The 15,643-nt window shown below is 40.1% G+C and overlaps 1 protein-coding gene across 4 annotated transcripts in view; it reads left to right on the top strand.

Annotated features, from left to right (window-relative positions):
* The first annotated feature begins 6,091 nt into the window (after positions 1–6,091).
* Positions 6,092–15,643, top strand: part of CSNK1G3 (casein kinase 1 gamma 3) — a 68,319-nt gene continuing 58,767 nt past the window's right edge. Inside the window, exons 1-3 of one of the 4 annotated variants that reach the window (XM_083356256.1) lie at positions 6,144–6,278; positions 6,894–7,044; positions 9,385–9,466. The gene's annotated coding sequence lies outside the window, so the exon portion shown is untranslated. Of the gene's footprint in view, positions 6,279–6,893; positions 7,045–9,384; positions 9,467–15,643 lie in introns of all 4 variants that reach the window. The other 3 variants (XM_083356253.1, XM_083356255.1, XM_083356254.1) reach the window with 3 other exon arrangements.

The following is a 15,643-nucleotide window of genomic DNA, read 5'->3' as shown; positions in this document are numbered from 1 at the left end:
TGTAGTGTATTTCAATTTTAGGTAATTGACAATTTTTAAGACAAACATCAAAGAATTTGAGATTGATTTAGAAGGTTACTGGTTATAAATAAATTTGAGGAAAAAACAGAACTCCATAAATACATTATTTCCAGCAGTAGGTAAGTAAGAGTCTTTTGTATTCAGATATACAATACCTTGATGCAGAGTGCATTACAAAATGTGGATGTTTAGTCAGTTTTGTAGCTAAAGAGCAGACAAACCCAGGCCTTACCTGTGGTCCAACACCTTAACCACTATATCAGACATGTCAAACACAAGGCCCGGGGGCCGGATGCGGCCCACAAAGTGGTTTCATGTGGCCCACGAAGCCATCCTGGAAACAGTGAGGGAATGGCCCCCACTGCCTTGGCCCTGGCCCAGAGACCCTCCTTCTGCCAGAGACCCTCAGATCTGTCCCACTCCTGCCCAGGCCCCCATAGGCACCCTTGATGCCAATGATGTAGAGCTGGCCACGCTCACCCAGTAGGCCATACAGTCTAGCCACGCCCACCCAGTAGGCCATGCCCACCCTGGCCATACTCACCCGGCCCCCTGAGGGCAACCGCAATGCTGATGCGGCCCTCAGTGAAATTGAGTTTGACACCCCTGCACTATATCATACTGATTCATTGGGTATAAAAGCCTTTTATTTCTTTTAAGAGATATATAACCAATATTTGGTTTGAATAATTCTTAAGAGTCAAAAATATATTCTCATTTTTTTACAGCAAACATAACAGCATATTTGGTGTTGATGATTCAAGCTCAGTTCATAGCATCATAATTTTATGTATGTTGATCTCAGGATTTATCATGAAATATTTATCTAAAGAAATGGGATTGACAAGACTATGCAAACCAAGATCTCTATTTGCTCTTCATTTTATACTCTGCATTGACTGAGAGTAAAATGTTTATTACATTTTTTTGAACAGGATCCAAGAAGAGGCAACAATCCAACGTAAAATTAAGGATGCCTAAGTTCCATTGAAATAAAAAAAAAACAATGGGAGTTAATGTGCTTAACAGCATACTGGATGGTGGCCATTTCTTAATCATCTTCCAACAAATGGATTTTGGTTCTCGAACTTGTGAGCATGTGAAATAATTAATTAAATCTTAAACTGTGTTTCAAAACATCCTCAGACCTTGAATTAAACAAAAAGATGTCACATTACATTCAAGGTAGGTTATCAATACAGATAATATTTACTTCCAATTCTATATAAACTGGATCAACCCCTGGGGCACAAGCTGAATGTGAGAATTAAAACGCTCTGTTAAAATCTAGTTAGTATCAGACTGAATCTGCCATTTTTTACTATTTAGAAGGATGACCTCTTTAATGATTTAAGTTGTGCTTGTCCGAGTTACATAAATTAATAACAACTCTGGATATTCTGAAAAGCTAAAAATGTGACAAAACAGCTGAATCAGGAACAAATAGAACTGCATACTAAATACTGTTTAAAACACATAGACATTATAACACAATAATTCGGCAAAAATGCAGGTGCAATATATTTTTAATAAAAGTAACATATTTTACAGGGATAAAAGCTCAAAAATACCATAAAGTAAATAGCAGAATTTCTATGGGAGATATTTTTTTAAAAAAAATCCTATTTTTTTCTAGTATTATCTTTGCTACTTGGGGAGAAAAACTAAATACAATGAACTTTTTAATAACAGAAAATACTTGTAGCTTGGCTTTTAGATTTTAGCAGTGGTTTGCTCTCCAAGCTTGTCTCAATATAGTTTCTGAACTTTTTCTTACCAAACTAGGTAACATCTTCAGCAGGATTTTCTTGTCCTATTCTCCTTAGCTGATAAATGTCATGTCTTGATAGACCAGACCATTTGAATTAATATAGCTCTAAATGAACAACCAATCGCACAACCAACTGACCACACAAGACATTTGTAAACTAAGGAGAATAGGACAATAAAATCCTGTTGATATTGTTACCTAGTTTGGTAATGAAATGTTCAGAAACTATATTGAAACAAGCTTGGAGAGCAAACCACTGTCAAAATGAACTTTTTTCTAGATGAGATGGCTTATTTTAAATTAAGCATAAAATGTATCTTCTGAATCTTAGATTTACATTACAGCAAAGGGATTGAAAAGAAATGGACTCAGCTATCTTTTCCATCTATACCACAGGTCTGCAACCCGCGGCTCTTTCAGCCGTCTCCTGCGGCTCCCAGTCCTGCCAGGACTGCCATGTGCAGTCCAAAAAAAAAAAAGTGGGACTAAAAAAGTTCAACCAATCAATTCAAATATGCAGGGTAGGTGCATATCTCGCCTTGGCTCCTCTTCAGTCAAACCCTGTTCTGCGCATGTGCGCATGTACGCACATGAGCACACATTTTTTGCAGCTCCCAGTTTTTCCTTTTGTGAGGGAACCGGTTCCGAGTGGCTCTTTCACTGTTTCAGGTTGCTGACCCCTGATCTATACCAAACATGTCAAACTTGTGATGTCACATGACGTCGCACAATGTATTGGGAGTTTTGCCATTGCCAGCAATGGTTTGGGCACAGCTTCCACATGACACGTCTGACCCATGGGCCGGCTGTTTGACACCCCTGATCTATACAATATGCTTATTTAGCTATGGTTAGATGCTTACATATTACACAAGCAACTGTTGTCCCAGGGTAATGCTAATATAATTTTCTAACTGCTGTGTACTTTAATCTGCAAAACAGAAAACAAAGAAATAGTACATAACATACTAACACTCAGTGCTACAATCAGGAGATCTAAAATAATTGTGGTTGAATGCACCAATCCATTGAACAACAGTGGTTTCACAATTTATGGGCACAGAAGGCATCAGTAAGTTCCATGGTTATACCAGAAACCCAGTCCACACATACAATATTCCAGAGTTCACTATTCTTTTCTTTATCAAGCAGTTAACAAATAAGGGAAACATTAAATGTTAAGCTGAATCAAGGGACATGACAGCTACATGCTTCCTCTCAGACAATGGTCAAATCCAGCAATCAATGGGATGGTCCAGAATGGAATGAGAATCTCTGGCACAGTAAGCAACCAATTCCCTAGGTCAAAGGATAGGAGCTTTATGTGGAGAATTCATAAGGCCAATTGCAAAAGAATGCATTTGTTGTAGCCAAGGACAATGCAATAAAAAATAACTATTACTGTATGTTTTTCAGAAAGTTATTGTCTTCAGCAGGCTTGAGTATTGATATGAAAAATGAAACTGATACTGATTATATCCAATTTAGATCAGGTCAATTTCACCTGCTGAATAATTGCTCTGATTTCTTCCACTGATGACAGAGCAGTTTCTAAACATCAATGAGTTATTATGTCTAAACTTTATAGTGTTAGCAACAATCCTTGATGTTCAGGATAAAAAAAAACATTTAGCCCAGGGGTGTCAAACTGCCGGCCTGCAGGCTGGATGCGTCATGCGGAAGCTGTGCCCACCCCATTCCCGGCAATGGCAAAACAGTCCAGATATGTTGCACGATGTCATGAGTTTGACATATCTGATGTAGTCCAACCGTGTATGTCATAATGGCCAATTTGAGGCACAACTTAGTAAAAAAAGGAACTTCTTAAAATAAAGCCAGAAATTAGGTGTCTATTCCCACCAATTACCTATATTAAAATTTATCTCACCTATTATCATAAACTGAATTGCTAAGGACCATACTTCTTTTAGGGAATTCAGGGAGTGAAACCATAATCAGTGATTTGAAATAACTGAAAGTTCCCAAAGTTAATTGAGGCAACTGTTTTGATTCAAGAGGTTTTTAAAAAATCCTTTTTCATATACAACTCAAAGTAATGAATGTTCCACCACTCCTCCTACAGCATTTTCCCCATAACAACAACCTTGTGAAGTGAACTGGACTGAGACAGAGTGACTAGCCCAAAGTCACCCAACTGGTTTTTCAAGAATCCTGGAGATCAATCTCACAAAGAGCCATAAATCCATTCTTACTATCTTCCTATGGAGAGGTCCAGACCAATGTAGACTCTTAGCTGGGATGGATGGAAATTGTGTGTGGGTGAAGGTGCTGTCTGTTCCATAGTGTGTTCAGTAATCAGCTATCAGAAGACAATTCTCTGTTTAAATGCATATTTTCAACTCATGTTTTCTAGAAAATAATTATTTATTAAACAAGCTTATATAGCCTCCCAACTCACTCAGTGACTCTAGACGGCTTACAAGCAACTATAAAATATAATACACTATGGGACATGACATAGGAACAAGCATAATGAAGGTCTGACTAATAAAAGAGCAGCTGTAAAAGCTACCAAGTTTATACAGCAGGCTAAGTCCCACTTTTTCCCCCAATAAATGACAATTGGCTGAATTTTCACAATCTTCTGACAAAAATTTAAAACGTCCCACCGGCTTAAGGCAGTATGTGAATCCAAGTATCCAAGATTCCCATATTTTTGTTTATTACAACAACAATAGAAACAGTTGAAGAAATCATGGCTTTTATTTGATCTAGTTGGAAAGCAAGTTCTGGCAGCAGCACAACAACAGTAGTAAGAACACAGCATAAAACAATTGCTCAATGATTCTCTTTTAAGCTTTTTTAGCTCACCAATTGTCTAATGTTTCTTAAGGTTTTGGTTCAGACAATCTTTTTCATTTACAGTACAGTGTCGTTGGGGATAGAGAATGTGTTACAGGCCTGATAAGAAGGCAAGATACGATACTGTCTGAGCTCTGATCCCCTCCTCTACCCCTATTTTTCCAATCTTATGATTGAAGCATCCATCCACTCTCCACTTTAGCTGCCATTCTAATCCTACATCCATCAATCAAGTATACGACTACACTCGTTCAATTTCTTATCTTGCTATTAAGAGTAAAAATATTTTAATTCTGTTTTTAAAGCCTCGGACTAACAAATACATCAAACTCTGGTCTTGATTAATGGAATATCCGGGGTTTAAATTGCCCTTTATTCCGGATAAAAAACAAACAATAAAATAAACTCAATATGTCCAGAATTACTACAGACCAAACCATCCTAGCACTTACCGCTGGGGAAAGTGACAATCCCTTCCAGAAGAGAGCCAGCCACCTGGCAAATCCCCTATTCAAGTGTCCACCGGGAAAAGCCATTGTGCCCCATCAGATACAATCCTCCGTCCGCTCACTTCGGAGTAAACTCCATTTTAATCAGAGGAACTGATTTCTGCAGTCAATGCAACCAGGAATGCCTTATAAAACTGCAATTCCCTTGTCAGGTTACCCCTTTCGGATAAAGGCAGGACAGACCCTCCAACCATGCCTCCAATCCAATCGTTACGCGGGTAAAAAAACAGAAAGGCAACCACCAACCCACAGGTCCCTCTTTCTTCCCGGCAGGTACAACCACGGCCCGCAAAAGGCGGAAACCTCCCCCCTTTCGCTCAGCCAGCCTCTTCTTGTCGATTGGCCAGAATGCTTGTCTTTCAAGGGAAAGAGGAAGGCGGGCTCCCCAAACCTCTCTAACGAGAGGCCGCTAGGCTCTACCTGGCGCGTTTTCCCCACCGACCTCCTCCCTCCGTCCCCACGCCGTTCCCGAAGCTCCTCCCTCTTTCCCTCGGCGTGAGTCATCACCGCTCTTAGCTCCGCCCACTTTCCTCATTGAATCCGTTTAAAAAAAAAAAAAAAAAGAACAGTCCTCATGGTCGGCTCGCTCGTGGGCGCGGCTCCACCCCTTCCAAGAGGCTCCGCCCCTCCACTTCAGGCCTGAGGCCCGGATAGCTCCCGCTCCTGGGCTTCGTGAGGCGGAGCGAGAAGAGCAGCCAGCGAGGAAGCTCCGTTGTATCGAAGCGCCGCCACCAAGTCCCGGAAAGAGTTCCACAATATAAGCCGGCTCTTTGCTGAATCGGAATCTCCCGTCCAGGTTTCGCGGGGCTCCTTTTTTTTCCCCTCCCGCTGGCCAGAGGGAGGGACGGAGGAGAGGAAACCAGAAGGTCGGCGAGCCCAGCCGCTCGCACTTCCCGGCGGCACTCGGTCCCCAAAGCCTTCCCCTCGCCTCTCTGCCTCCTCGCGCCGGCCGGGGGCAGCGCAGACTCCTCCCCTTCCCTCTTTTTCCCACCCTCCCCCGTAACCGCAGCAGCAGCGGCAGCGGCAGCAGCGCCACCTTCCCTCCTTCCTTTTCCCGGTTCCTGCTGCCCCCGAAGCCTGAGACGCACCTGCACCTCCCAGCCACGGCGCGAGAGAAGGGCAAGGCCGGAGTCGGCCGCAGCGGCTCTTCCAAGGTAGAGTCGCTTCTTCAGCGCACCGTGGCCAAAAGGTGGGGGAGGCGGCGGCGGGGATGGAGAGGGCTCCGGAGGGAGAGGAGGAGGAGGAGGGGGAAAAGGCGGCGGCGGCGGCGGCGGCGGGGAGGGGTGGCTCTCCTTGAACGGTGTACAATGGAGAAGGTGGCAAAGGCGGGAGGGGTTGGTGGTGGTGGTGGTGTCTGGGCGGAAGAGGCGAAGGATCGGGGCCCGCCTCTTTAGTTGTGAGGCTTGTTGCTGCTTTTTTTGGGGGGAAAAGGCAGTCGTAACCCTGCGGCGGATTGTAGGTGTTTATATATATACGTCCCTTCTGCGTGGGCTTCGCTGGAAAGCTTTGGGGGGGGGGGGTCCGCGCCGCGAAGGGTAAAAGCGCGGCTTCCGATCGGAACAGACGTGAGTGAGGTAAATTCCTCTCTTGCCGTGCCGTGTGGATGGGGAGCGCGTTGTGTATGCGTGGTTTTTTCTTTCGGGGATTTTTTTTTGGTGTTTTGTTTTCCTCCTCCAGCGCGCGTACAGTGGAAAGGGGTTATGTGTGCATAATACATGAGGGTTGAAGTCTTCTCTCACACGCGCACGCATCTGCTGTTCCTTGCGAAGGAGTGTTGTTAACGCGTTGTGATGACCGGGGAGGTGAGACCGAAGGCTTTGCGGTTTGCCTGCTGCTCCCATCCCGAAAACAGAAGACAAGTAGCAGCCTGATCCTTTTCCAATGAGGGACCATCCTCCGCAGATGAGATTTATTATCAGGGTAAGAAACCAGTTGTGTTGTTGTTGTTGTTGTTGCTTGGTTGTATCGGATCTCCCTTTCTCAGTCACCCAGGATGCAAAGCAAGGTGATTTACTTTGGATCACTCACTGATGCTTGCGTTGAAAAACCAGAAAAGCTTTCTGTAAAGATCTGTTATTGTTAGACCTTCTTCAGAGTTTCAAAAAACTGATGGCAAACATCGCAAAACGCTGAAGGTCTCTTTCTGGAGGCTTACTCCTATCTTTCTCCTTCCAAAATGGGTTTATTGAGCTGCAGTTATGACTTGTATGAATTGTTCAACTGGGAAAAAAGTATTTACAATGAGCACTGAATTATCTTAAGAGTGAACACTCTTATTTACTTTTTGTGAAGATCTTTTAAATTGCGTGCATTTTACTGGTCTTATGTGCAATTTTTTGTATTATATCGAGGTATCAAATTATAATAATTCAAAATTGTATAATGGGTAGAAACCCAATTACCTTTCAAAGTTGGTAATTACTTTTACTTGTGAGTTGTTATAAAGGCTTTTGTGTGTATCATATTTTTAGCCTATTCAAATTCATTTTGAACTAATTCAATCTCTTCTTCAAAGAATCCATTCAAATCATTGCACTCTGAAAAGTTGTATTTTGTAAAGCTATTAGGAATTGCGTTAAGACTGTAAAGTTTGGATTAATGTATAATAGCAGGTCACACAGTAATATTAATAGTTCTTTATTAGACTTTTCCTATTACTGTATACCTATAGCTGTATAATTTGATACCATTTCTTTCAAGATTTGGATATATGATACAATCTAAAACTGTTCATGTTTTAATAGATGGCTCATAATGTGTTCATAAAATACTGTTCTCAGGTTTAGATTATGAAAACTCATAGTTTCACAAATATACCGTACTTGTACATTAGATCAGGGATAATACTCTGATTAACTTGTTAAAATATTTGTATGAAATAACTTCAGAGGGTCTTGCATTATGTCTATTGCTAAATTGTGTTACAGTTCTTGGAAAATTAGTGTGTAACAGTTTATGTATTAATACTTTGCTTCTTGCTATATGAAAAAGTTTAAGAAAGATTTTGACTGTTTGCAAAACATAGTTTACATAGACAGTGCTAAACAAACTATTCTATGGAGTCCTGAATTTTGTTTTTAATTTTGAAATATGTCTGGACTTCAACTCCCAGAGTTCCCCAGTCAACCATGATTAAACAAGGCTAAACAGAAATTTAATCAAGCTTGAAAATTAGCCAGCTGACTGGGAATTCTGGGAATTGAAATCCAGAGATCTTATAGTTGCCCAGGTTGAGAAACACTGGTGTAGCATAAGCAAAAACTTTTCTGCACAAGAGGATAAACTATTGAGTTAATGAGCTGGCTAGCTGTAATAATCAGTCATGATTATTAACTGATTAGTAGAGGCTACTAATCCAGAGTAAGCAAATCTTGTTTTATAGTACCTGGAATTCAGAGAGAGACTTGATACTAGGTGGAAAATTGCCTAATATAAGATTTGAAGAACCTATTTCTATTCTTGATTAAATTTCTGGATAAATGTTGCTATTTTCTGAGTATAGACTAATAAATTATAAGAAGCAAAACTGAAAAAATATACATATTTACAATATGGCAGGATTTACATAACATTAAACATGACTTAGTTTCAATTAATCTTTTGAATAAGTAATATGAATAATTAATACATAACAAGATTTGTAAACCACAATAACTCAGTTCTTATCATTTGGTTGCACCAATTTATTTAATCTCATTGCATATGAGATTTCAAACTCACTGAAAAAGGCTCATGGATGGACTAGGGGTACTTGTTGACACCCCCACACACACACCTAGTCTGATTGTTCAGGTGACTGGTGGTGAAGAATTCCTTTTTTCTACTGCATCCATATTTCTTGGTTAGGGCTAAACCAGGGGTAGGCAACCTTGGCTCTTTTATGACTCGTGGACTTCAACTCTCAGAATTCCTGACCCAGCATGGCTGGCTCAGGAATTCTGGGAGTTGAAGTCCACGAGTAATAAAAGCCAAGGTTGCCTATCCATGGGCTAAACGGACTCATTCTTTACCTTATGAATAGTTTGCTGTAAAGCACTTTACATGGGTGATGGCTTTGAAACTGCAATGATTTAGGAATCCTGTGGTGAGATTTCTGCCTTGCATTCTCCGTTGAAAGCATGCAGTACTTACCCTGCCTCAGTTGCACTAGCTTCCTATTGGTACCTGAGCCAAATAACACCCTTTACATATTTGTCTTGTTTACCTAAACAACTTTATCTCATTAACTGGGATCTCTGTTTATCATCTATGGGCTTATAGCAAGAGCAGCTGAAAAATGGATGGCTTGCTAGAAATGGTTAGGTCCAGGGCCTTCTCAGTGGTGGCACCAATATTATAAATGGTAAGTGGAGATTTCACCCCTACTGGATAATTTTTAAAAAAAATAAAATAAGCTGTTTCTATAAATAAACATTCCATTATTTCCAGAGTATTTATGATGTTTGATATTGATTTGGGTTTTATATATGTTTTACATTGGTTTTTTTATGCTGTTGGAGTTTGTCTTAAAATTGTCTGATTTTATAGTGTATTGTACTGAGTTTCTAGAAATGTCCAGGTATAAATTTGGTAATAAGCAAATGAATAAATGTGTGAAGTTAGGCTGAGAAATAGTGACTGACCCCTTTATTGTAAGCAAAACATTAGTAATAATACAATGTTTTCCATTTAACTAAGACACAACATTTCTGTTTGCCTTTCTGATTATCAGTCCTAATTCAAGAAGTTCATCATAATGTAGAAGAAGAATGGGGAATATTCAAGCTCAGGTATGCCAAGTCCAGATCCCATCATTCCTGGTTGGAATTGTTAACATTATCTAGGAAGTATATTGATTCTCCATCTCTGATTTACAAAATACTAAATGCTCAAACACTTCCTCCCCAAGAAAACCTATTAATTGGAGGCACTCAGTTGCAGAATCAGAAACACAATTAAAAATAACCAGAGAATGTAGTTCAGACAACTTTTTCTTGGTCATCAAGTTGTCCTAATGTGAGCTAGTATTTTCATAATCCTACTACCTCATTGTAGTTGGCATTCTTGAAAGTTGAAATCTGAAGCATGCCAGGTTGCATATCCTTGAGTTAAGATTATAATAATCTTAAAATGAATCTATAAACCATAATTAATTTAGCTTTTGTATTGCTTCATTGTAATATAGTTTGTTTTTTGTTTCAGTTTCTTTGAAAATAACATGTTATATGGTGATATGTGATCTTTTAAAAATACATACAAATAAATATGTTTGAAAAAAATTATGTTTCAAAAAGCTGTTCATATCTTCAGTGTTGTGTGGTTGCAGGATTGGGGGTCATCCCACATCATTCTAATTTTTGTTGCTGCAATAGCAATAGTTTAAATAAAACAAGATGACAGCCTATAGTCCCTGAAGCTACGAGGGACCATAACAAATCCTTATAAAGTTTCTTTTCATTTTGAAGTGAAAAAGCATGAAAGCTACTGTATACTCCAAAGAAAACCATTGAACTTCAAAACCTACCACATTCTGTTTCTCAGATCAACCTCAAATAATGTTATATTTTGGTTACCAGTTTTCCCACCCCTTGAGATGTTCTTAAGCTTGTGCACCACGCTAATATGTTTTGTAAGGGAAAAAAGTAATGTTCAACTACCATGCTTTTGGGAGATCTCAGTATATCATTACTTCCCAACTAAAAAAAAAGTTATGCAGTTTCTCAATACAGTTGTTCCTGGAGGGGACTGTGGGATTTATTCCACAATTTTTATATTTAAAGCAATTAGGAAATAACTTTTTAAAAATATTTACTCCTTTTTCTTTACATATGTTCGTTTAATGTAAACAGCAAAAAGTGCTGTTGAGTAACTGAAGTGTCTTTTCTTAAAACAAGTAATTTTACTTCCCTGACCAAAATGAACTCTTCCAATGAAGCTTTTATTGGGGAGTTGCCCTGCCCAATTCATAAAATTTTACATAGAGGCCAGTGGTTTTTACTGTTTTTAAAACCTTTTGTACTGTTAAAAAATCAGTTGAGGAAAAAAGAGAGAATGATGATGTCTTTACATTTTGATTGCTAATTCTAATAGCCTATCCCAAGTTAAAAGACTGGTTAGGATTGTAACAATCTGGGGGGGAAAACTAAACTTGAAAATGTTTCTTAGAAGAAATATGAGCAATTATATGGACTATATATACTAAAGAATATGCAGTATTATCTATATACATAACCTTTTGAGGTTTAAGTGTTAATTCTACAGATTTTCAGAGTTTTTCTGGAGTTTTATAATAAAGCTGAAGTTGGTTAAAATTCTAAGAGCTTCCCCTGTCCTATTTCCCTGGCATTTGTTTCATATAATGTAGGTAATGGTGGCACTTTTATTTGTGTATTATTAACCTATGAGCTTAACATAAAATGGCTACACTGCAAACATAAGTAGCATTGATGTACAGTGGGGTTTAAAAGATTGTGAAGCCTTTTGAATTTTCAATATTTCTACAGAAATATGACCTAAAAATTATGTTTTCCACATGTCCTAAAACAACCCATTTAAGTGAATACAAAACATACTTGTCCACTTATTTATTGAGGAAAATGAATCAAAGCCACGTACAGGTAGCTCTTGATGTATGACCATTAGTTCAGTGACTATCTGAAGTTATGACAGCAGTGGATAAAAGGACTTAGGATGAGTACTCCAAAGTTCTGGCCGTTACAGCACTCCATGAACAAACTTTGGACACTTGGCAAGCAGTTTGCACTGCAGTGTCCTGTAATCATGTGATCACTATTTGTGACTTGCCTGCCAGGTTCCCACAAGCAATGTCAGCGGGTAGGGAAGCCAGCAATGAAGCTTTCAAGTTGCTTTGGTAAGACTTCAACCTCGCTCACCTTTCTCTGCTCCCATACATCACACCCTTCTTTCACCTTTCACTCATCACACCCCAGGTTCTTCTTTCCCTGGCCTTGCAGCAGTCATACAATGTCAGCCCTCCCAGAGAGCAAACATGTCTGCCATAAACCAGATAGACCCAACAATGTCAGTCTTAAACCAGCGAGAAAACCTGACTAGGTGAGTTAATTCTACTTTATTGTGAGGCTACATTAGCAGAATCATACAACTTTGAAGGTACAAACTTTGCATTTTTAACCACCTGATCAATTAAAGGGGTCCTGACATTTCCTCTAACCGTTAATCCATCGAGGACGCCCCTCCCCTCCCCTCTAATTGTTTCCCAGGCAGCATCTTTTTTTCCCCTTCGTCCACCCAAATAATCCACACTCCTGTGACGTTTTCCTTTCTCTTACTAGTGCATTCTTTGGGTTATAAAAAGGTTTTAAATCATGGTTTGATGATGTATGTAATTTAAAATATGCAATCCTACCCTTTTATAGTCATAACTTTGGAGTTAACTTTTGAGCAAACAAGCATAGGATTGTACTGTAAATGTTGTACGTTATTTTAGAATGTTCAGATTGTTAGAATGAGTATTTGAAAGCATAGCAACTAATATAACAAAGACAACAGTGACAAAGTTTAAACAGTCAAATTTAATGTTCTACCCCACCTCCAGCTGAAAAAATGTTGAAGATCTTTAGGCTTTGTATAATTGTATTGAATATAATTTCTTCATCCTATACTGGGCAAAGTACCACAAAGCATAGAGTCAAAGTTTCACAAAAGTTGCCATAATTCCCTCTCCCCACTCCATATTCCCAAACAATGAAGGCTTATGGAAAACACTGAGAAGTGTTCAGCATGGGGATTAATTTGAGGAAGGAGTATATTTCTGTTTGTTTGTTTCCTGTGACATAGATAATCCATGACCGGTTGGCCAGATATTATATTTACTCTAAGTGAACGGTACCCCAAATTGCAGTCATTTTGATAGTATACATGTGACTTATATAGAATCTCAAATCTGTATCCAATTACATAAAAGGGGAAAAGATATTCCTGATTTTAGCTTCCAGAAATTTACGTACCATGTAAAATAACACTAGGCATTTCATCTTTGCTCTTCCTCAGTATATGTAATATGGTTTTCCTATTCCCTATTTATATATCTCTTTGTACTTACATTGAATTGTATTTGTGTTTGCCCTTTGGTTGCCTATCATGAGCTGAAAGAGCGGTTTGAGTTCTTCGTAGTTATTTTGGTTTCACCACTATAAACAGTGTAATCTGCTACAACCCATTCCTACCCACACTTCATTTTTATTAAAAGGCACTGGTCCCAACATAGTTCTTTGTATAACTGTTTGTTTTGTCGTTGTTTTTTTTTTTTTTAAAAAACTTCATTGTTGAAATTTTCTGTTTTTGCTCAAAGTTACCAAGTCAATTCAGATTTTATTGTAAACAGCCCTATGACCTCACAAAGTGAAATGGAATTACAATAACATTTTTAAAATGTTAGTTGCATGACATATCTGTGCAATCCCTCGGGAGAAGGGCGGTTTATAAAAACAAACAAATAAATAAATAAATAAATTTGTAGCATAATTATTTATGCTAAAACAAACATTATTTATATTCACTTTTATTATATTTCAAACCGAAAAAGTAATATTATTATTAATTATATATCAAATACACGTAGCCCTCAGGCTACAATGGCAATTGGGACCAAAATTGCTGTCCCTAAATGATGCAGTGATAAAAGTGTGATGTCGTGACTGGATCACTTAGTAACACTAATACTGGCAATTGTGGTTGCTGTCGTAACCCTAAGACGTGCAGGTCGTTAAGTGGGAAGCAGCAGGAGTCCTAGGAAAGGTGGTTTGGCAGATGGGAGAAGTCCTGGAAGGACAATGCAGGCAGCATGTGAATTGGCAGAAGGCCAGGCAGTCCCCATGGTGGGGATGTGTGCTTGGGTAGTAATGACTTGTGATCTTTCCTGTGGCTTTCCCTCTGACTTTGCTAGTGAGAAGCCACAGGGAAAGTCACATATAGCAGTCATATGTCAGGATTGCTTTAACTATGAATGGTTGCTGAATAAATGGATGTAAGCCAAGGATTACCCGTACAAGGAAATTCTGCAAGGCTGCTGGTTGGTGAAATTTTTAAAGAGTGTCAATACTTTCTTCTTGGAGCCTACATAAAGCAAGCAAAACAATTAGAGCACCAATTCATCAGTCTGCCATATCAGATAAGTCCCATTCCATTGCTGGTGTTCCTACATACCTGTTTTCTATATAGTCTAAAGGTGTGTCATCTGGAACTTCAGTAGAGTATAGAGTATAGACCAGATTGAGACAGCAGTTCATAATATATGTCTCTAGACGGTGCTTTTAAAGCTTAGATTACCAGAAGAAAACAGAAAACATTTAAAACTGTTCTGTCTTCCCAGAATCCTGCTTTTCCATGAAGTGATTCTTATGCTCATTGTATTTGGTGAGCCAGTCGGTCTGAGTCTGACCAAACACAGTTAAGATCCTTTTCTAGATCCTATCTTGTGGCAATGAGGGTGGCGAAGCGCGCCTACTTCACCACCCTCATTGCGTCCGCAGATAATCGCCCGGCCGCCCTATTTAGAGTGGTCCGCTCCCTTTTAAGTCAAGAGACGGGAGAGGACCCCCTACATGGACGGGCTGAGGAATTTAGTAAATATCTGGTGGACAAAATTGCTCAGATTCGGGCTGGTCTGGACTCTGACTGGGCAGTATCTAACGAGAGGAAAACGATGAAGTTGGCCGAGTACATTTGGGAAGAGTTCGATCCTGTGACTCCGGATGAAGTGGACAAGATCATGGGGAAACTAAGTGCCGCCACATGTTTGTTGGACCCGTGTCCCTCCTGGCTAGTCTATGCTTCTCGGGAGGTTACACGAGGCTGGCTCCTAGCAGTTATCAATGCCTCACTGAGTGAAGGGTACTTCCCTGCTGCCTTGAAAGAGGCGGTGGTAAGGCCCCTCCTCAAGAAACCGGCACTGGACCCAGCTGTTTTAAACAACTTCCGTCCTGTCTCCAACCTTCGCTTCCTTGCGAAGGTCGTTGAGAGCGTGGTGGCACGACAGCTCCCTTTGAACCTGGAGGAAACTGAATATCTAGATCCGTACCAATCGGGTTTCAGACCAGGGCACAGCACGGAGACGGCATTGGTCGCGCTGGTGAATGATCTCTGGCGGGCCCGAGATAGAGGTTATTCTTCTGTCCTGGTCCTATTAGATCTATCAGCGGCTTTTGATACCATCGACCATGGTATCTTACTGCGTCGTCTTGAGGGGCTGGGAGTGGGAGGCACCGTTCTGCGTTGGTTCACCTCCTACCTCTCGGACCGTTCGCAGACGGTGTTGGCAGGAGGGCAGAGGTCAAGCCCTAGGCCTCTTAATTGTGGAGTGCCTCAGGGTTCGGTGCTCTCGCCCCTCCTGTTCAACATCTATATGAAGCCGCTGGGAGAGATCATCCGTAGCTTCGGGGTGAAATATCATCAATATGCTGATGATACCCAGCTATTCATCTCCACCCCGAACCAACCCAGTGATGCCCTTGATGTGATGTCCCGTTGTCTGGAAGCGGTACAGATTTGGATGGGAGAA

The sequence above is a fragment of the Vipera ursinii genome (genome assembly GCF_947247035.1).
Source record: "Vipera ursinii genome assembly, chromosome: 2".
NCBI classification, from domain to species: Eukaryota; Metazoa; Chordata; class Lepidosauria; order Squamata; family Viperidae; genus Vipera; species Vipera ursinii.
This window is presented reverse-complemented; position numbering and strand designations above follow the sequence as displayed.